Source organism: Oryctolagus cuniculus, chromosome 5, assembly GCF_051225735.1.
Source record: "Oryctolagus cuniculus isolate XC-2025 breed Fujian yellow rabbit chromosome 5, ASM5122573v1, whole genome shotgun sequence".
NCBI lineage: Eukaryota > Metazoa > Chordata > Mammalia > Lagomorpha > Leporidae > Oryctolagus > Oryctolagus cuniculus.
In genome coordinates this window covers 58,427,547-58,450,014 of record NC_142871.1, presented here as the reverse complement: position 1 = coordinate 58,450,014, position 22,468 = coordinate 58,427,547, and positions in this window count along the sequence as shown.

The following is a 22,468-nucleotide window of genomic DNA, read 5'->3' as shown; positions in this document are numbered from 1 at the left end:
ATAGTTTAGGCAAAGAAAAAAGGAATTTTATAGAGAATAATTAGGGAGTTTAGCAGTATATGGTCAAGTGGAAAATTATAATCAGTAAAGAATTAGCATTCTGGCCATGCTCCAGTTTGAGAGGCAATGAGACTCAGTTGGTTAAGAGCATATTCTGTAGGATTTTGGTTTCAGCCCTTTAACTAACTGTCATATGATCATAAATATGTTCCTTAGACTTTCTGCACTTTGGTATTTCTTTGTGTAAAATGGGGACAACAATATAAGACCTTAGGGAGGGCATTTGGCCCAGTAGTTAAGATGCCACTTGGGATGCCCCTGGGAGTGGGAGTCCTGGGAGGCAGCTGTGGTAGTGGGTTTGTCCCTTCCACCCACATGAAAGACCTGAATTCAGTTCTGGTCTCTCAACTGTGGCCTGGCTAAGCCATGTCTGTTTGCAGGCATTTATGGAGTGAACTACTGGATAGGCACTTTTTCTCTGTGTCCTTCAAAATATTTAATCAATTAAATAGGAAAAAATGGGTTCTGTTGTTGTAGCATAGCAGGTAAAGCCACTGCCTGTGTCTCCTGCATGACGTGGGTACTTATTCGAATCCTGGTGACTCTATTTCTGATCAAGCTCTATGCTAATGGCCTGGGAAAAACACTGGAAGATGGACCAGGTGTTTGGGCCCCTGCCACACCACATGGGATATCCAGATTAAGCTCCTGGCTTCTGGCTTTGACCTGGCCTAACCCTGGCTGTTGTGGCCCATTTGGAGAGTGAACCAGCAAATGGAAGACTCTCCCTCACTCTTCTCTATCTCTTCCTTCCAAATAAATAAATAATCTCAATATATTTATAATAAAAGACAGCATGATTGGGTTTCAGTATATATAACTTAAGTTATAGCTATCTATACACTGAATTTGCTGATAGAAGGTAGGCTCACTCAATTTGTAGCAGCATACACCTAACAGAATAGCATACATATTAAATGACAAAATTGGGGTAAAAACATATCTTAATAGCTACTGTAATATACTTAATAGAAGGTAGAATTTAAGTGAATGAGGGCTGGCTCTGTGGTGCAGTAGGTTAAGCTGCTGTCTGTAGTGCCACCATCTCATATGGGTACCAGTTCTACTCCCAGCTGCTCCATTTCTGATCGAGCTCCCTGCTAATGGCTTAGCAAAAGCAGCAGAAATGGCCCAAGTGCTCGGGCCCCTGCATCCACGTGGAAGACTTCGATGACACTCCCTGTTCTTGGCTTCGACCTGGCCCAGCCCTGGACAACGTGACCATTTGAAGAATGAACCAGCAAATGGACAATCTCTCTGGGTCTCTCCCTCTCTCTCTGTAATTTTCACTTTCAAATAACTAAATAAATCTTTAAAAATGATAATAAAATAATAACTTAAGTGAATGTTTTATTGACAGCAATTAGACAATCTTGTTTTTGAATGAATTCATATTTCATGAGATGAAAAGCTTAGCAGGAATAAAGATTTCATCTTCCATTTGAATTCAGTGCTTGATGTTGTTGATAATAGGATGGGTCGATCTGACATTTCAATGAGAAAGAATTGGATAACAAATAATAAAGTATTTTGAAAGAGAATAAGTATCTCACATATTCATTGCATCCCTGAGTTGGATGACTTTGGCTAATTCTGTGGCTGAATATCATCCATAACCAATGCTCCTATTACACTTGCATAAAATAGAATTAGCCAGCAGCAATAAGGAAGGCTACTGTTATACAGATGAAGATAAATGCATCTGAAATTCATTATGCTAAGTGAAAAAGTCACACTCAAGACACATACACCATACAATTTAATTCAAGTGATATTTGAAAAAGGGAAAACTAGGCTAGAAAAGTGGTTACACCTTGCCAGGGATGGAAGGCAATGACTGATTACAGAGAGGCATGGGGAAACTTTACAGGGATGACAAAAATATTCTAGTATCATGATTGTGGTGTGGTGTTATAACATGACTATTTACCAAAATTATACCTATACATTTAATGTATTTTAAATATATGTCAATAAATCAAGAAAAAGGAACTGATTTGTCATATTTGATGTGTCTGCCTTTCTTCTGATAATTCAATGGTTGCAAGAATACTGCCACTCCCAGGCATCACAGGCAGGTAAGATAATATCCTGCAGAAGAGGACAGTCCTTTATGTGTTCTTTCAGTTTTGGGAAACATTTCAGAAGCCTCCCTACTCCCTTACAACAGCCTTCCCCACATACCTTATGGTCTAGACCTGGTTCCCACATAGAACTCTTTTTTTTTTTTTTTTTTTTTTTTTGACAGGCAGAGTGGACAGTGAGAGAGAGAGACAGAGAGAAAGGTCTTCCTTTGCCGTTGGTTCACCCTCCAATGTTGGCAAGGAAAACCAATTATCATCACTGACATGAATTTAGTGATGCTGGGATGGAAACACCTTCACTCAGACTAGACACCAGGACACATTAGGTGTACAACTGATGAGAGCAACCCATAGTTATGGTGAACATAACTAATAGTGGTGAATAACAATATCTGTTCAACTGGTTAGCAACCTTGTGATTTTGATCATTGTTAAATTTTAATACAGGCCAACTTGAGCTAAGACCCAAAACAAAAAAGTGTAAGCTAATTCTCAGCTATTCTTACATACATTATTTGTATATTGTAACATTTGCATCTACCAATAGATACATATTTCTTCAATTAAGAACAGAATGTAATCCACGTAATACTTTGGAAGAAAGTATCTTAGTGAGGGTGGTTTTAAACTCTGAGAAATTACTGCAAGAAATAGAACTGGTATGTATAATAGTAGCTTGTGGAAGGCTCAAAGTTTATTGTGTTGTCAGAGACTGGAGAAAAAGCCATAAATGGAAAGTTAATTTAAGGTAGAAGCTTCAAATATGATAAAAGTTATCCAGATTTCTACTAATAGTGTGTTATTCATCAGTGTGACCATTCAAGCCAGACCTACCTGTCATATGTGTGTATGTAGCAGAGGAAGATTCAAGTCTCGTCATCAGATGGATAGTTGGATACAACATTCTAAGACTCTTTGCCACATTGAAAGTATGCTAAAATATTTTCTTAAATGCACAAAGAATTATATATATATGTGTGTGTGTTTGTGTCTATATAGGATATTTAAATATTCATTCATAAATATTATAATACATATGTGTGTAGATACTCATATATATACTTCATATGTATACATACACACACACATATATATGTCTATATATGAAACGTGTCTAAAAATAAATGTTACGTTAAGAGACTAGAAGGAAATACATATAAAATAAAATGTATTATATGAGGTGATAAGAGTATAATTTAGTTTTAAAAATCTAAGTGCAATTTGGATAAGAAATGGAAACTTCTGGCTTAGAGTAACAACTGGAAAGTCAATCTCAATGGAATTCAACTGTAGGAAAAATCCAGTTAAACCACCTTTCTCCAAATAGATGGTCTTTAAAAGAAACTCTAAGCTGACACTAACTCTTTGGGCCTCTCCTAATCTCAATCCAAATGCAAAACTGTTGAAAGTTTCTCTGTTTATGGTTTATGAGCACATGTTTTTTTAGAAAATACAAAGTGGAGACACTTAAATTGGGATATTTTATGAATTTGTAGAGACTGTAGGAAAATATGATTTCCAGCCTGTCTGTAAAACGGAGAAAAGGAAATGCTTGAAAAACAATTCCACTATGCTTCTGCATAGCATTGATTCTGTGCTGCTATTGTTATTACCCAGCACAGTCTCTCATTTGTGTACCAGTTGGTAGAAGCAGAAAGGCTAAGATTAAAAATAATGACAATGACCTATCATTGACATAGTCAAATGAAAAGCTTTATATTTTGTGAGTTTCAACTATTATTATTATTATTATTATTGTGCTAATCATTGAAAAAATAGTACTAACTTGAAACCATTCAAATGTATTAGATACATTTCAGCAGTTGCCTAGCTATCAACACTTCAGTGGAAACATAGTATAAGCCAACGTCTGTAGTATAAGGTATCACCTAATAACACAGGTGTGCCTGGGTTATTTTTAGCACCCTGTGAAACCCAAGGATAAACAGCAAAGAAATTGTGTGCAAAGATCTTTTTTTATGGTCTAATTATATCTATCAACATTTACCTCATGTTAAGCGAAGTTTTTTACTCAAGTATTTAAGAGCTCACATCATCTTATAAATGAATTCCAAAATGCATTCTAAACTGAAAAGTGGCTGTCTGAGTTATTTGCATTGTGCTATAAAACCCTAAGAAGACAAAAAGGCTTTAATTAGGCAAAAAACTTTGCCATAAGAACTCTAATGCAAGAAAACAAAAGGGTAATGAGTGGAAAACAAAACAGAGAAGCCAAGAACTGATCCTGTGTTTTGTTAATTTCATACACATAGTGAATATCCACATTCCATAAAGCTCTATGTTAGGCTTTCTGGTGACATAATCATGCATAAAACAATTTCATTTTCTGCCCCAATGAGTTCAACATTGTTCTAAAGTGAAAAAGTAACACTGTTGGCATGGATTTTCTCTAACCCTAACAATAAGTTAAATTATATTTCGGTGGCTACAGATTTCCTTTTTTTTTGGACAGGCAGAGTTAGACAGTGAGAGAGAGAGAGAGAGAAAGAGAGAGAAAAGTCTTCCTTTTCCCATTGGTTCACCCCCAAGTGGCCATTAAGGCCAGCACACTGCGCTGATCTGAAGCCAGGAGCCAGGTGCTTCCTCCTGGTCTCCCAGGCGGGTGCAGGGCCCAAGCACATGGGCCATCCTCCACTGCCTTCCCGGGCCACAGCAGAGAGCTGGACTGGAAGAGGTGCATCCGGGACAGAATCCGGCACCTCAACAGGGACTAGAACCCAGGATGCTGGCACCGCAAGGCGGAGGATTAGCCTAGTGAGCCGCGGCACCAGCCAATGTCTATAGATTTCTTACACTGATTCATAGGAGAACACTTTCAAAAACAATCTACAATTCTTACTGGTACCTAAACAGGAAGAGTGTAGAGAAAGCTTTGTGTTACCAATATTTCCTACTACATGAAGGACTTCTGTAGTTTGTTGGTCGGATTGAAATCTGTCATCTTGTGTTTTTCAGTAGAACACTATTCAGTCACTAAAACTTGGGTTGAATGTGTTTTTAACACCCTTACAGCAATTGTATAGAATTATTGAAAACACACTTAAAGAATAAAAGCTGGCTAAATTCAACAGATTCCTACACCTAGCCAATCTAATTTCTCATAGTTCCCAACATAATACAGCTTTGATATATTCTCTGCTCATTACAAAAACATTGCTTTCTATTTTTCTCCCCATATTTTTAAAAGCCCATCAAAATCTTCTCTTCTACACAGATGTCTCTGGCTTTCCCTTTCTCCTCCTCTGCTTATTAAGTTTATCTGGAGGACTTGATACTCACTGCTTCTATTTTTCTCCTGTTGAGTCTTCCTACACCTTTCTGCCCAGTAGAAACCCCTCCGTACTTTGGATTCAGGAGAGGTGCTTGAAAAAAGTGATTCTTAGGTTCCTCTTCAAAACGACTGAATCAGAATGACCAAGGATGGGGTTTGGGCAAAGCTATTTTAAAAACATTTTTGCAGATGATTTTGCTTCACAGTGGAAATTGAGAAACTCTCTGATTAAGAGAGTTAGTCCACAATGTTTTGCTACCCTAAAGTACTATATTTTAAGACCATTCATCTTTCTGTATATTTTCCTGTCATATGTGACATGCGACCACCTTTCAGGGTCACAATTGAGATGTCAAAGCTCATTCAGCCCCTGAATGGTGAATTGGGTTCTCCTTGTATAACAGCTCCAATCAGAAGATAGTTACCTGTCAAATGTCATGGTGAGAAGGATACTGAAGTCCCTCTGGGTTCAGCAGGAAAGAACAGGGAAGACTGAGCATAAGGGAGTTCTAAGTATTATTTTATCTGTGATCTTGAACACATTCCTCTTTAATCGATGATTGAACAAGGCATCATATACAGGTGAACTGAAATTCCTATCATCTAACCTAGGATGTATATTGTAGACCTAGGATGTTAGAAAAACTGAAATAGAACTTGGACTAAGTAGCCAGCTTCCCCAGAGAGAAAGTTTTAGAGTTCATCTGTCTTGATTATAAACTGCTTTGCACTCTAGCTGATTCCCAGTTGCACTATAACTTTGGTGTTTTTTGACATCTGAACTGTCAGTCATTTTGTTTTCCAAAATCACGCCTCATGCACGTCTTGTTTCCACCACATTGTTCACAGGGTATAGCTTACAAACCAATAAACCTTGGTTGACTGATTCATTGACAGTTCACCTAGTCTTGTGTGTGTGTGGCTTTCAGAAATGCTGCTGTCCTGGAAAAAGACCCGATTTTTTTAATAGTTTCACAATGAAATGAAGAGTGTGCTCAGAATAATCTTAATCTCAGAAAGTTCCCCGGTAAATTAATGTTCACACAGTCATATTGGTGTTCTGGAAGTATTAATGTCCTAAATATTCTAGAAGACTGTTGGCTCCAATGCCATCTTGTTATCTCCCAATCTCCTCTCACTACTCTCCCTCAAAACACTCAGCCTGACTTCTGTCTTGTATGGGCCATGCATATGCATGAAAATGCAAACTCTTAGCATTTTTGTTTTCATTCACCATTTTCAGTAACTAGGAAGAAACAGTAACTATTTAAAATTCCCAGATATGGTAGGAAAAAAAAAGCTTTCTAAGCCATCCAATTTAAATGAATATGAAAACTATTTTTTTAATCAATGTGGATAAGATTGTATTGGTGGGTAACCTCCACTCAACCACCATCTTCCATTTTCATTGTCTTTGATGGTCTTCCTTGATACGGAATGGAAATGCCCCCTTATTGCCAGTGGTTAAGTTACAATTAACAAGATCACCAAGGCAAAGTTCATGTGTCTGGGCTTCTGTTCTTAATAGATGCACTTTGTGCATATTAATAATTTCAACTTAGTTTTCAGAGAAGCAATTTTCTGTTGTCTTCAGAAATGATTAAAAGTCTTCTTTGAAATAAATAACCCAACTGTTGTTACCACTTTCAATAAACTATTGACAACAGAAATGTCAAAACATAAATGATCTATTTTATAAAAAATATATCTGTGATTTTATAAACGAAGTGAAAAACTAAAAGACACCTCTTTTGTATGTTTCTGTTCTGGAAGAAAGTGTGTATTCTGTATAACCTTGGATGATAACAACTTCTATGTGAAAACTATCCTGTGATTTGTAAATGATTTCTAATGATTTTTTTTTTAAATAAAAGTGTCTTGGTTGCTAGTGTCTGGAACTTCTCCATTGTAAATGTCTCTTCTAATGCATTTTACTTATCCCAATTTAATAGCAATCACCTCAAATTTAAAAATATGAAAAATAATGTGCCACTGAATAATGTTTGAATGGGTAAAAGTAAATTGAATCATGAGAATCCTACATTTCTGTTGTTCCTGTAACCAAAATTTTTCTAATTCCAATAGCCAATTACAGCATGTGAAGTGGTCAAGCTCTAAAGAGGAAATGCCATTCTACTGACCTCGGACCAGGGGCACCAAGTAATAGGTTGGATAAGCAACAGAAAATAATGAAAACAGGCAGTAGGGCAAAATGAAATGGAAATAGAATGTGATCGTAACAACTTTGATCATGCTCTGCATTTGCTGAGCTGTCTTCCTCTGTAGCTGTCCATAGGCTAAGAATGCCTTAAACTTGCCACTACTCAAATAAATTTTGCTTTTATCAAGAGAACTTCTCAAAGATATGATCTATTTTGATGGAATTCAGGAAAATTTTTAAGAGGATTTCTTATATAACTAATTAGTTTCTTGTTTGAAGACAAACACACACATCCATATACACACACATACACACTCACACACATTACATTACTAACCGTTTCAAAAATTCTGTTAATTTTCATGCTTAATGGATGAAAAGCACATTTTATCTAGGTAATGGAAATAACATCTACTATTTACAATTATACAATTTTCTTCCTTGAGCTATAGTAAACATATGCCTTTTAAAGCACTCATTGCATTTATTTCTTCTGAAGAAAGTCATTACTCATTAAACGTAAATCTTAAATATGTATGTGTATCATTAAAACAATATCATTAAAACAATATAGCAGACACACACACACACACCAAACACATGCATGTGTGCATAATACATTAATTAATATTTTAACCCAATATATTCTTTTCTTTCTAAGGCTGAAAGTGAGATGAGACTCACTCATTTTTGATGTCTGCCTTGCAGGAGTCTGTGCTGCAGCTGTGTTTAAAAGTAGAAGTACTAGACCACCAATAACTCTGCAATATATTACCTATATAACTTAATATCACTGAATTTTAGTTTTTGAACCTGTATTATAGAGATAATGCAACCTAACTCAAATCTACCATTATATAATATATTCATAGTTCTTTATCATTAACAACATTTGATCATCCTTATTAACCAAAATATACAAAAATGAAAAACGAGAACAAAATGGTTTAGATTGACTGGCATATCATTTAGAGTTCTAATAGGAAATCAATGGCATACTCAGAATAATCCAAGAAAAATTCATTTACAAAAGGACTAACAACAAAAGTATGGGAAAGTAAGAAAATCTACAAAGGATAGTGAGGAAATCTGCAGGAAAAAAAGGGAAAAATAGGTTCCTTGAGCCAGTGTAGAGCCGACACTGTTGTATGTCCTGTTGTTCCTTATTTCCCCCTAATACTCTAAATAATGTATTAGCCATTTAAGACTAAAGATTTAACAGCTATAACCCACAAAGTTCCCTGTCAGTTCTTTCCATGTCCTTCAGTTAGCTCTATTGACTAAAAATATGCATTTTGATTATTGTTGCTCAGTTTTTCCCATACCCCAGGCCAAAAACATTCTTTGTTTCTCTTTGCTCAATAATTAATGGATATTCTTGATTCCTTGAGGAGGACTTTTCTTGCAGTACTTAGTGACCACCTCTTATCACACATTGTTGTCACCAGGAGTTACACAATTTCTTAAATCACACTTTCTGAGCACAACTGCCTATGCCTGCAGCTCTCTTGCTCCTGTTCACATGGCTTATTGGGTACTTGGGTATCCCCCTAGTAGTCATACTCATGGTACCACCTCTTTCCTAAACATGGTGAATTATCAATGAATAAAGACACATTAAAGTTAAAAAAAGTCATTCTCTTAGAAATTAAGAAAAAATGAGCAAAGATAAAAAGAGATGAATTCCATGAGCTTCTGCTAAATCTTTTCCAGGGTTTGCTTATAATTTTTTCTTTAATATTTTAGAAAATCAGATTTATATCAACACTACAACTCTTCTTCCACAAATTTCAAATTTTTTGATTCCTTCATTTTCCTTTTATCCATCAATCTATTGTCTCTTATCATCTCTTCTTTTCCAATTTGGAGTCTATAGTTGATTTTATAATCAGTGCATAATAAATATGCTCATTGCTTTTATTGTTTCTGGAAAAATAATAACCACTAAATTTTTCTACAGGTTTACAATCATGAAATTGTGGCTTGGTGGAGAAATTTTATGTTATTGGCTTGATTCCACCACCAGAATACTCAAACTTTGCTGAACACTCTTAATTTCCATTGAGAATTAAAAGCAAACCATATGGCTTCTTTGGCTTACTCCAGTCTCTCACGTTGTCTTAGGATCATTCTAATACACTCTTCACAAAGCAACCAATGTAAACTTTGTAAAATATAAAATGAATGGTGCCTGTGCTTTGTGGAAAATTCATAAAAGGAACCCTTTTTTGTAAAAAACGAAAACCACAATGTTCTGGATACTAAACATTGCCTGATACGGTTTGCAGGCAATCTCAGTATCATTCTCCGCCTTCCTTATTGCACTGTAGGTTCATTGCCCTTCTTTCAATTCTGAAAAATGCAAATAGTCCTGGATTAGAAACTCTGCACATCCTGTGAATTTTACTAGACACTCTTCCTCCCCTGTGCACAGCTGATCCTTTCTACTTCTTAGGTACTTGCTGAAATAACAATATTTCTAATCTGAAGTACCATCCTCCTTTTACTATTTTCTCTACAGCACTCTATTCTCTCTTTATGATTACTTATTACTGTCATTACTTATCATTTCTACTTACTATCATTTCTACAGTATTTTGTGTGAGTTCTCAACCAAGGTTTTCCATGTTTGTCTTTGTATATCCATTTGTATGTCTTTGCTTATAAGGATGTCTGACACTTGTAAATGACCAATAAATAGTCAATAATTGAAGCTCTAACCATGATACAATGGGCAACAGGGAGACATTTGTACCTTTTAATTTGGAAAATTAATGCTGTATCACTAATTTAAAATTAATTTAATAATACAAATAAAAAGGTGAAAAAAGTTAAATTATCTTTTAATTAGAGAGTATCAACTCAGGACTTTGACAGTTGTTCTTGTGTAGCATTCTAGTGATCTGAAACTTGCTCTCTTTAGTAATTTCTTCTAATTGAATATTTCTTTGAAATATTTGCATATTTGAAATATTTGAACATTTCTTTCTTTCATGTCCTGTAACTGTAACTTATAACTGGAGAATCTAGCCCCTTAAAATGCTGGAACTCATGTAGAGATAATTCATTTATTTATAACATAGCTAAGATAGATTGAAAATACAAAATATGTTGATAAAAATACTAAATTAAATACATATCTAATATCACAAATATGAAGAATGTAAAAAGTACAAGAAGACCAGCTTATCACTGTAGGAGTCCAAGCCTGTTCACTCTGTCTCCCTACTGAGTGCACAACCTGTTATTCACACTACCTGTTGCTAAGAGCTTTTTTTACTAAGCTCCGTAGGGATAATTCAGCTCACTGTCTGTGATCTCAACCATTAGTTTTGGGATCACTATATCCCAGGTATTAGTATCTATGCCCCGGGCATCCGTACTCCAAAAGAGTTTCTAATTAGCCTCCTCTGAGCCTTCCACTTCACAAGGGGCTCAGGAGATGTCTAATGAATCCAGGGAATCTGCTTACCCAAAAGCTGTCTGCGAGCTCCTGTTGCCATTTTAAAACTATAATCCTCTGCCCAAGCCCACTTGCAGAGTCTTTGCAGGCCCCTCTCTAGGCCACCAATTGTAGGAACAGTTCACACTCTGTGGTGTATGCACCTCTATGCCTATGGGTGACGAGGGCTAGCTGGTAACAGGGAAGTGGAGAGATCTTGGACAAATTTGGGGGTGTCTCTTTACATAGGAATTAGGCTTTTTATGGCACAGAACAGAATGAGAGAGAAAGAGAAGGCAGAAAAATATGCAATAGAAACAATTGAATTATATTTATTATGTATAAACCATTTTCTATTAAAACAAATAAATATGAGAAGTTGCAGAAAAAGAGAAGACTGTAAACAGAAATGTGTACTATTTGAAAGCCACCTTTTTATTGTCGTGTTATTTACATCCTAAATTAAATGAAGTTTTCTCCTCTTTACAGGGCATGTATACAGAGTTACACATACTTAAGCAAGTGACCCATGATTTAGTTGGATGGTTAGCAGTGTGGAAACCCACATACAGATGTTTGGATATTTTCCAATAAAAATAAGCCATTTGCTTTTCTTCTCAGTGCTGAACAAGGATGAGCAAAATTGTTAAAAGTCAAAGATAAACAGGCCTTGTTGAATCGTCCAAGACCGACTCCATTTAAATCAAGGTCATATGATATATCAGCATGGTTTTAATTATATTGTTTTTTAGTGAGCTTTATGGGTGTATCCAGTTCCAATTTCAATTATTTCATATAACTTTTCATTGCCTGTGATACAATGAGCTACACTCTTCAGCATTAAGTAAACCAGAACTCCACCTAATTTCAATGGGAATATTTTATGAGGATAATCTGAAAATCTGTACCTAATATCTTGGAAGGCAACAGCAGTGTGTGGATTAACAGAGTTTTTGCATGTTTGAAAAGAGACATTTTTAGTTTTTACCCATAATCATTGAACAACTAGTTGTAATTAAATGGTAAATAGAAATTTACTTATTTAAATCATCAGATAATGTTTTCATTATTTCAAGCAAGTGTAGCAATGAACATTCTCTCTTTAAAATAAACATTGCCTGAAATAACCATGAAGCAAATGTCTTTGACCCATAAAAACAAAAAGGCCACCTAAACTATTGTGGTAATTTGATATCATTTTGTATTTTTAGGGCTTTGACTTTCTGATACATATCATTAGGCCTTTTCATGAAAGTGAATTTAAAATGACTATTTTAAGGTAAAGAGAGAGGCTAGTTTGGGAAAATATTTAGATCATCTTCAAGTCCTGAGTATGAACTGTAGATTTCTAAGCAACTCATATTTAAATATGTATTACTTTTGAAATCATGTGCTATGTTAGTATATAATTGTTGTATATTATCCTGGAGAGTTCTTCTACCACTCTCATACACGTTGTCTGAATGGACCCTTGTCTTGTTGAAGCATTACAATACAGGGCCACACAAATCAATGGCTAATTATAGCCTCTCTTCTATTTTCTGTAAACATATATGTGTGTATTTCTTGTCCTCTTGATAGAAGCAGGTATCTATATGCAGTCTGTTTTAGTACCAAACTAAAGTGTCCAGAGTTTATAGTCTCATTTTCATACTTGATATTTTTATTCATGTAAATCATTAGTGTGATAATAAAACAAGGAATATTTTTAGCATTACAAAAATTTATATTACATAAGAGTGCACTTATCACTCTACCATCAGAAGAAAAAAGCAGAAAAATATTACATGCCAAAATAAAATTTTAAAGTATTTATTCTCTAATACAAAATGAAATAGAAATGAAATGAGATGTTCATGGAAATTCAGCAGTCAGCAAACCTTCACTTTAGGCAAACCATAGTGCCACATGAAAACTCTGAGATTTATCATGATGGAAAAGTAATGAGTCCTTATCTAAAATTTAGAATCACATTGGCTGACTACATGCAGTATATTTACTTATTTTTGATGACTGAATGAGTTAGGGAAAAACCGCAGTTGCATTGTCAACATTTCTTTATAATTTATGTGGTGAGACTAAAATAATGAGAATGATTTATGTTTTTTGGATACAATCATGATTTTGAAACAGAACAAATGGACCCAGTTGCAGCTACCTTGTGGAGTATAAGACTTTTAAAGCAAGTGAGAGGGTTTCAAAATTTGTTGGCATCAAAACAAACTTATCTTTTAATTCCATTTTCCATTAGCTTTTGGAAGTACCCTCACAAATTACTCTTAAGAAAAAGATCAAAACCCAACCAAAATTTATTGCATTGAATCACTTAATTTTTTGAATTTTATTATAAAATGTATGTTTAGAATGACAATGTTACTATTAGCAAAAAAAAAATCTATAGGACTAACCCATAAATTAGAATAAAATCATGGGATGGTATAGTTTGTGTATTACTGAGTCCATTCATAATTTAAAAAAATCTAACACATATTTGGGGACCTCAGACTTCAAAACATTTACAGAAGTAGAGAGAATAACAAATGCTAATACTAACTTAGAAATATTACTGGGATATCAGGGAATACACTATATATTTTGCTATCAATAGCATACTTACCAAGACTACTTTGAAGTTGGATATTTGGAAGGACTAATGTATACAAATCTCTGATTATTTGTTTGGGGTCCTGTAAATAATCTATTTTGATAATTGAGTCAAACTCCCAGATGTCATCTGGATATTTCATTATAAGCATGATAATTTCATGAAAATATATTAGTTTAAGTTTCCTCTCTACATGAGTATCCCAGGAAAGAGCTGAGGTTGTTCTCTGTTATGTGATGATTTGTTTCTTTACAATTGCATCACTTGAATGACTGCTTTCACTTCATTTAAACTTAGAATATGGATAAGATCTGTGGATATATATGCTAATGATATTTTGTTAATAATAACAAAACAAAGTTGCAAGTACCATAACAAGAATATATTACTAATTGTCCAGTCTTGGCATCAGCCCAATATTAAACCAACAGGATAAATGGCCCATGGCCATGTCTTTCATAAGATTGTAGTGTTATTTTTCTCTTTCTAACATTGGCTCAAGTCCCATTTTTCAATTGATCTGTAAGATAGTGACACTATTATTTTTCTTAATTTTCTTTTTTGAGAATAGTCTAATGGATTTCCTCCCTATCTCTTTGCTTACATTTCATTATTTCAGCTATGTTATTGCATCCAATTTTTACAAATTCTTAGTTTTCCATGCTTGTATTTAGCCCTTTAATATGAAGTTTTATGCTTAATACATTATAGCTTCTTTATTATTTTATTCTATAGATATAAGGAGTTCCACACATGTAAACACATAGGGAAGGAGAAAAAGAGAGAAACAAGAGAGGTTAGAGACTTATACGGCCTTAGACAAGAACTTATTTTTTTGTGAAAAGGAGTTCAGGAAACACAAGTTTTAAAACATTTTACTGAGAATATATTGAGTTTCATAATTATTTTAAAATACGCTATCAGCCAAAGCAATTGAGTATGACATTTTGATGACAGTACACTGAAGTAAGAAATTGCTCATGGATGTATTTTTCCTAGGCCATTTGCATTATTATATGATTTCTATTATTTGGAGGGAAGTTTTTAGGATCCATAATATAGGTACTTCAAAATGTTCATGAAAGATAGAATTAAATTATGTTTATTTTGGTGCAAAAATTTTTGATATCTATGTATGTGAAGAGTTTTCAAAAAGCTCACAGAAAATTTGTATTTAAAAAAATCTATATGTGGATTTCAAATTTTTTCTGCTCCAAAATACACATAGGTTTTTCAATTTGTTTTTAGTTATTTGCAATAAAGAGAGGTAGAAATATATATATATATATACATATATATATTATATACACACACATACAGAGAGAGAGAGAGAATCTTCCAACCACTTGTTCACTCCACAAATGCCAAAAATAGCTGAAGCTGAGCCAGGCCAAACCCAGTAGACTGGAACACAATGTGGGTCTTCTATATGAGTGGCATGACTCACACACTTGAATCATTACCTGAAGCCTTCCAGGGTATGCAACAGCTGGAAACTGGAATTGGGAGCATTAATTTGTGTGTCAAAGGCCTACTCCTAATATATATTTTAATTCTCCTTTTCCATAAAATTTTTGAAGTACTATTGCATTTTTGATCAGGCAGCTTAAAACTACTATTTAACTTGTGTCTTGGATAGGAGCTGTGTCAGGCAAAACAAAAAACAAAACAAAACAAAACACCTTAGTTTTTTATTAATTTTATGACAACTAACTTTGAACAATATTAAGTTAAGGAATGTCAGCATGATGATAAAAGGAAATATGATAAACTGCACATCAGCTATGAGAATTTAAGTAACCAAACATCTGTATCCAAATGAAAATATCTACAAGCAAATAATATTGCTAAATGATTCAACACATAGACCAGTTAATAAAAAAACAAAAACAGAAAGTGTTTGTGACATAGAACTTTGTTAAGCACTCAAACTAAATATATTCCATGATTTAAATGTCTACATGGTGCTCACTGGAGTATGTAATTATAAACTCTTATTAATGCGAATTTTTATAGTGGAAGGAAAAACTTGTTTGATCAAATGTAAACGAAAAGAAGGTTTTTCTGTGTGCTACTAGCATACAATGATACAAAAATCCCTAACAAGGCTAACTAATGCCAGTTTTGAAAGTTAATACAATTTTACTAATGAAAAATCGGTGACCATTTGCCTTGAAGTAGAATATTTAGAAAAGGGGAACATGAGGCCAGTGCTGTGGCATAGTAGGTTAAGCCTCTGCCTGTGGCACCAGCATCCCATATGGGTCCTGGTTATACTCTTAGCTGCTTCACTTCTGATACAGCTCCCTGCTAATGGCCTGGGAAAAGCAATGGAAGATGACTCTAAGTGCTTGGGCCCCTGTACCCATGTGGGAGACCCAGAAGAAGCTCTTGACTTTGGATCAGCCCAGCTCCAGCTGTTGCACCCTGTTGAAGAGTGAACCAGTGGGTGGAATTCTCATGTGTCTCTCCCTCTCTTTCTCTGTAACTCTGCCTCTCAAATAAATAAATCTTAAAAAAAAAAAAAAGAAAGAAAAGAAAAAAGGAACTAACTTCGACAACACATCTGCTTTAATAATTCAGAAAATTATCCAGAATTTGTTTAAAAAGAGCCCATGGGGGTAAAATTGCCATTTTTTCTCACAACCATGCATTTTAGGGAAGGGTTCGAATAGCATCCAAGAGGAATCTATGGTCACAAGGGAACAGAATGTTGTTGGTTGTCAAGTCAGTCACACTTAACAAAGTTCGTGTGTTAGCTGCCTGTATGTGTACTAGATATATTTCAATAACAGTATAAAGACCATAAGTGGTAGAGTGGGAACATGCAATAATATGGAAGTTTCCTAAATAGTCTGTTTACTTGAAAACATTCCTCTTTCAATTTTTAAGCCTTAAAATGTATGACAGTATTCATTACAGCATCACTCAATGTTGATGCATTGGCTATTTGCAATTCTATAACTTAACAAGATTCAGTCCACAAGGTATACAACTAAAGTAGACCTCATTAGTCTACCATTGACATCCACATAAACAATTAACAGATAACTTCATATTCTAAATATGCAAAATGACAATATTTTCTAATATAGTTCATCTGACAATGATTTATTATAAAGAATTTATTCTACAGTAGGTCTTCAGAGTTCTGTAGCTTCTTAATATGGATCATTAGTGTGTTGTATAATCTATTCTTTGAAATAATTTTTATATGTCTATTAGGGGCTATGTATTCAGAATTGAACACACCCTAGGGATCATACTGGGTATTTTAGTCCCTAAACTGTCCATAGTTTAGTCATGAAATACTGGAACATCAACTAACTATTTGATAAAAAGTTTGAGTGGACTCCAACATGATTATTGAGAAAAAAATAGGGGCTTTTTCTGAAGATACCCTTTTGAATAACTTTTATACTCTGGTGGAATAGCAGTTTTACGAATGAGGACACGACTGCTAAATCTTTAGGACAGAACATTAGCAATGCCTCTTACATGTTTAGGGCCCCAGTTTGAAAAAAAATCTTGTTTGAGTATCTAAGGTTTGAGAAGAACTAGTTTACTCATGTTCTGAACTGCATTACTATCTTAAACTGCCTCTTAAAAAAGATTTATTTTATTTATTTGAAAAGCAGAAATACAGAGAGAGAAGGAGAGAGAAAGAGAGTGAGAGAGAGATCTTCAGTTTGCTGGTTCACTCCCAAATGGACCCAATTGATGGAGTTGTGCCTGGGCCAAGATGAAGCCAGGAGCCTTTAACTCCATCCAGGTTTCCCACTTGGATAGTAGGATCCCAAGTACTCTGGCCACCATCCACTGTCTTCCCAGGCACATTAGTAGGGAGCTGAATCAGAAGTTGAGCCACCAGGAATGGAACTGATATGTATATATGGTATTGGTGTCACAGCCAGTGGCTTAACCCACGGTGCCACAACACCAACCCCTCAAATTGTTTCTTTTTTTAAAGATTTATTTATTTATTTGAAAGGCAGAGTTACAGAAAGGCAGAGGCAGAGAAAGAGAGAGAAGTCTTCCTTGCACTGCTTCACTCCCCAGATGGCTGCAATGGCTAGAGCTGTGCCAACCTGAAGACAGGAGCCAGGAGCTTCTTTTGGGTCTTCCACATGGGTGCAGGGACCCAAGGACTTGGGCCATATTATACTGCCTTCCAAGCCATTGCCAAGAGATGGATTGGAAGTGGAATAGTGAGAACTCAAACCAGTGCCCATATTGGATGACGGCACTCCAGATGGCAACTTTACCTGCTCACAACAGCACCGGCCCCTAAGTTGCTTCTGAAGCAACACAGATCTTATTTTTTAATTTGATGAGTTTTAACTTTGATGGCCTTTATTGATTTAAAAATTAAGGGAACAGTTTGAGAATATACTGAAGAAGTCTATCTGTAGCTTTGAAGAAAAATATACAAGAATATTTTAACTAAACATTCACTATATAAACAAATATTTTTTTTTTTTTTGACAGGCAGAGTGGACAGTGAGAGAGAGAGACAGAGAGAAAGGTCTTCCTTTGCCGTTGGTTCACCCTCCAATGGCCGCCACAGCTGGCGCGCTGCGGCCGGCACACCGCGCTGATCTGAAGGCAGGAGCCAGGTGCTTCTCCTGGTCTCCCATGCGGTGCAGGGCCCAAGCACTTGGGCCATCCTCCACTGCACTCCCGGGCCACAGCAGAGAGCTGGCCTGGAAGAGGGGCAACCGGGAAAGAATCCGGCGCCCTGCCCGGGATTAGAACCCGGTGTGCCGGTGCCGCTAGGTGGAGGATTAGCCTATTGAGCCGCGGCACCGGCCACAAATAATCTTTTTATAGATGTGAAACTATAGTTGCACAAGTTGTCCAGTCTTTCCTCATTCCCCTTCCCCAACCTTGCCTAATAAAAATCCTCTTCTTGCATTATTACCTACCATTCAATACCAAGGGGAAAAAAATACCTCCTCAGATGAAATTGAAGAAATTCTATGTAAAAAATGAGAACAATGTTGTGATATCAAATCGAGCCTTTTTTGTTTTGAGTGGCAGATATCAAATTCAACCTAACTTTAGCACAAAATGGAATTTGTTGGTTCAAATAAGTTCAGAACACTGAAGTGGAATCCAGAATCAATGGATTTGTTGCTGAAGTGACAAACTTCTAGTCTAATACTCTCTTCCTCATTTTATTTTCCCTCTTATCTTTTTCCTATTCACATCTCACCCTTGAACCAGGTAAGTTTTCTCATAATCCTGGATTACACTGCATAGAATCAATTTAACAACTCCATGGACAAAAGAACACTGCCATTTCTTAGTGACAATTTAAGAATTCCACAGATGATTCACTTGGACTATGTTCCCATTCCCTGACCCGATCGTGGTTAATAGAAGACTGTAACAGTGTGATGAATCAAAACTGGGTCATACACAAATAGCAAAGTTTTGTAAAACAAGACTGATAAGAGGCAGCAGCTACTCTTGTTATGAGCTACTCTTATTATAAACTAGCATGTACCTCTGATCAAGAAACTCATAACTAAATGTATAAGACTTGTGCAATAATTGTCTTATTATAGGAACCTATGCATCTATACTCCTTGTTTATATTTTTGTTCCCTTTTTAAAATAATGACTCTTTTTAGCCATATTTTAATATTGTCAATAGTTTCAATATCAGCTCATCAAGTAATATATATTTCAAAAAAAGTTCAAAAACTAAATCTAGCTTGGTTGCCAGTAGGTCAAAGCATTGAGAAAAGTTAAATGAAGCACAGTAATTGTATATTAGTAAATAGGGGTGGCTATTCAAGCAAAAAATGTGGATAAAATATTAGGGACTCTATAATCTATTGTTCATATCTACCAGATGACTTAAATAATAGTTCCACTAGATTAAGCTATGACTTTCATTGTTGACACCGTAATACCTGGATGAGATTTAATCCTCTTGCTTCTGGAAATATTTGAGCTAATTTAAAAATCTACAAGTGACTGAGCATAGCCAATGACCTAATATTATAAGATGTTACTAAATCATAATTAAGTGTTCAGAGAATGCAATGAGAAGCTGTGTATTATATTTCTCAGTCACTACATTTTTAAAATACAATTATGCTTGGGTTTAGATTGCCAGGTGCTTTGGTGGAATTTGTCAGTGAACAACAAAGATGTTAAAATGTAAACAGTGAATAATGGTCACATATGATAGCTTCAGAGCCCTACAAGAATGTGCTTAAGGGTATCAGATTAACTCTTTGGTTTATACAAAAATGTTTCTTTACTTAGCTCACCATGTCAGAGCACCTAGTGCATGGAAGGGTATAGCTTGATATCTAGGATGTTTGCCAAGTCACTCACCTAGGAATTAGAGAAAATGTCTAACACATACATCATCTGCTGCCCACAATGAAAAATAATTCATCTGATATCCCAGCTAGGCCAGAAACAAATTGTGTTCCACATGTCAAAAGCACCAATGAAATCCCAAGAGACTTCTCAGGATGTGTCTGTCTCTAAAATTGTTGCCAGGCTTCTCAAATCCCCATTCCTTCAAAATTTCTTGTTTTCCCAATTTTTGGAATTTTTATTAGATATTAGCAAAGCGGATAGGTTCCTCCTTCCCTTTCCGAAGAGGACTTTCCTATTTCACTGGAAGGTTGTGAAATTCTGTTTAAAATTCTGTCATTGACACTCAAAAATGAAGTAAAGGACAATTTCAATCTTGTTACAGGGTCATCAGGTGATATAGTAAATTGAATAATGTTCAGCCACAGATATGATTTTCAGATCTCTGAAACTTGTAAATGTTACCTTATTTAGAAAGAAGGGTCTTTGCAGATGTAATCAAATTAGGGATCTTGAAATGAGGAGATTCCTCTGGATATTTTGGTGAGCCTGGGATCTAGTGACAAGAATCCTTCTAAGAGATACAGAAGAGAGACCTACACAAAATAGGAGGAGGCTATGTGATCAGAAGCAAACATTGGAATGAAGTGACCTTAAGTCGAGGAACTTCCAGTACCACCAAGCAGCTGGGGGAGACAGAATGGAACAGAATCTCTCATATGGCCTCTGGTGGTGGTATGGCCTGCTGACACCTTGATTTTAGACATCTGGACTCCAGAACTGTGAAAGATTAAATTTCTGTTGTTTTAAGCCACCCAGTTTGTGGTAATTTGTTATGGCAGTCCTAGGTAAGTAACACATGCGGGAACATGTGCCCCTAAATCACAATAGCCAGAGGGAATTCTTCAGGAAGGTCTATTGTGCATGGACACTTGGGGAAAATCTGGAAATTTTCAAACTCCAACTAGGGTTTTTCCCTGGGATTTAGGAAATTATCTGGTGTTAGTTAACATTTTGCAACTTTAATGAATCTAATTGTAAGTTCTGAAATACACTCTAAGTAACTAGAAATGCATGGAAAAATCATCTATCATTTTTAGGAATCTGTAACTCTCCCTAATACTCTGGAAGGTTGCTTTACCTTTGCAAGACTATTTTCAGCTTTTGGTAGGGCTTTGAGATGCTGAGGCCCTCCTTCTTGTGGGTCATTTTAGCATTCTGGAAAGCTGTTTTTGTACTTACGACGTTATACACAAAATCTGCTTATATAGTTCTCCCCTGCTGTATTGCTAATTTCACAATTTATTCATTTTTGCATCCTAGTAAGTCCCTGAAAAAGAAATAGATTCTTATGAAGAGTTGATGCCCAAAGAAACTATTGAATGATATCAAGACTGAGGATTTTTTTTTTTTTTTTTTTGCATTTGAAAGCACCATTTGATAATACTACTGGGCACCATAAAACATCCTAGGAAAGAACATTCGGTAATAATTCTCTAACAGCATTTTCTGACATATGCCTGGATATTGATAGTGTCCTTGATCTTACTCATCCAAGTCCCTTCTTATTTATCCATTTTATTGTCCAACAACTGTGAAGATTTCTGGCCAGAGATGGTTTTGTGCGTGCAGAATCCAGGTCTGATTATACAGTTCTCCCTAGGCCCATCCTTCCGAATTTCCGACACTCTACCACAAGGACACCATATGTGGAGATCTGACCTTAATTAACTTCCTGTCTTTTGGCGAGAGTGATTGAATTGTTTATCTGTAGCAAAGGTTCACTGTCAGTATAGCAGTTTGGAGAGGAAAAAAAGGAGGAAAAGAAAGTAAAGGAGAAGGAGAACTTTGTTTTCTGGAAAAGCCATCAGTTTTTTTTCTTTTTAGTTTTCTAAGTTAGCCCAGGGTGGTGATTCAGCCCCACTCTGAAGCCACAGGTAACCAGGTTTCTTCAAAATGAATAAATCATTGTCTCTGGAAAATAAGATACAAAGCTTACTTTTAGAACTTATACTTGATAAAACAGAGATAAGATTCAGTGATTTTTTTCAGTGTCATACCAATAACTAAATGCAAAGTCAGAACCAGGACTTAGATATCTACATTTAGAATCCACTTTCCATTATAATTTTGTATTATGTAGCTTTATTTTTATAAAATTGATAAATGGTTACAGTGAATATAAGCTCACATATTAAAGTAAAGGTATAAATAAAAATGTAAAGCTTTAATGGGATCTACTTAAATTCTTAGTGAACATAGTTTTCATCTACACACATATAGGTAATTTTACAAAAAACATGATGTGATGTTACTTATTGTTCTGTAATCTGATTTGTCTTCTCTCAATATTCCATATTATTTTTCCATATAATTAAACATATGACTACTCAAACATACTTAGTAAATATATAGTATTTAATTGTAAATTTAGGTAACTTTTAATTGACTATCCCAACTTTTGGAGATTGGTCTCAATCCCTAA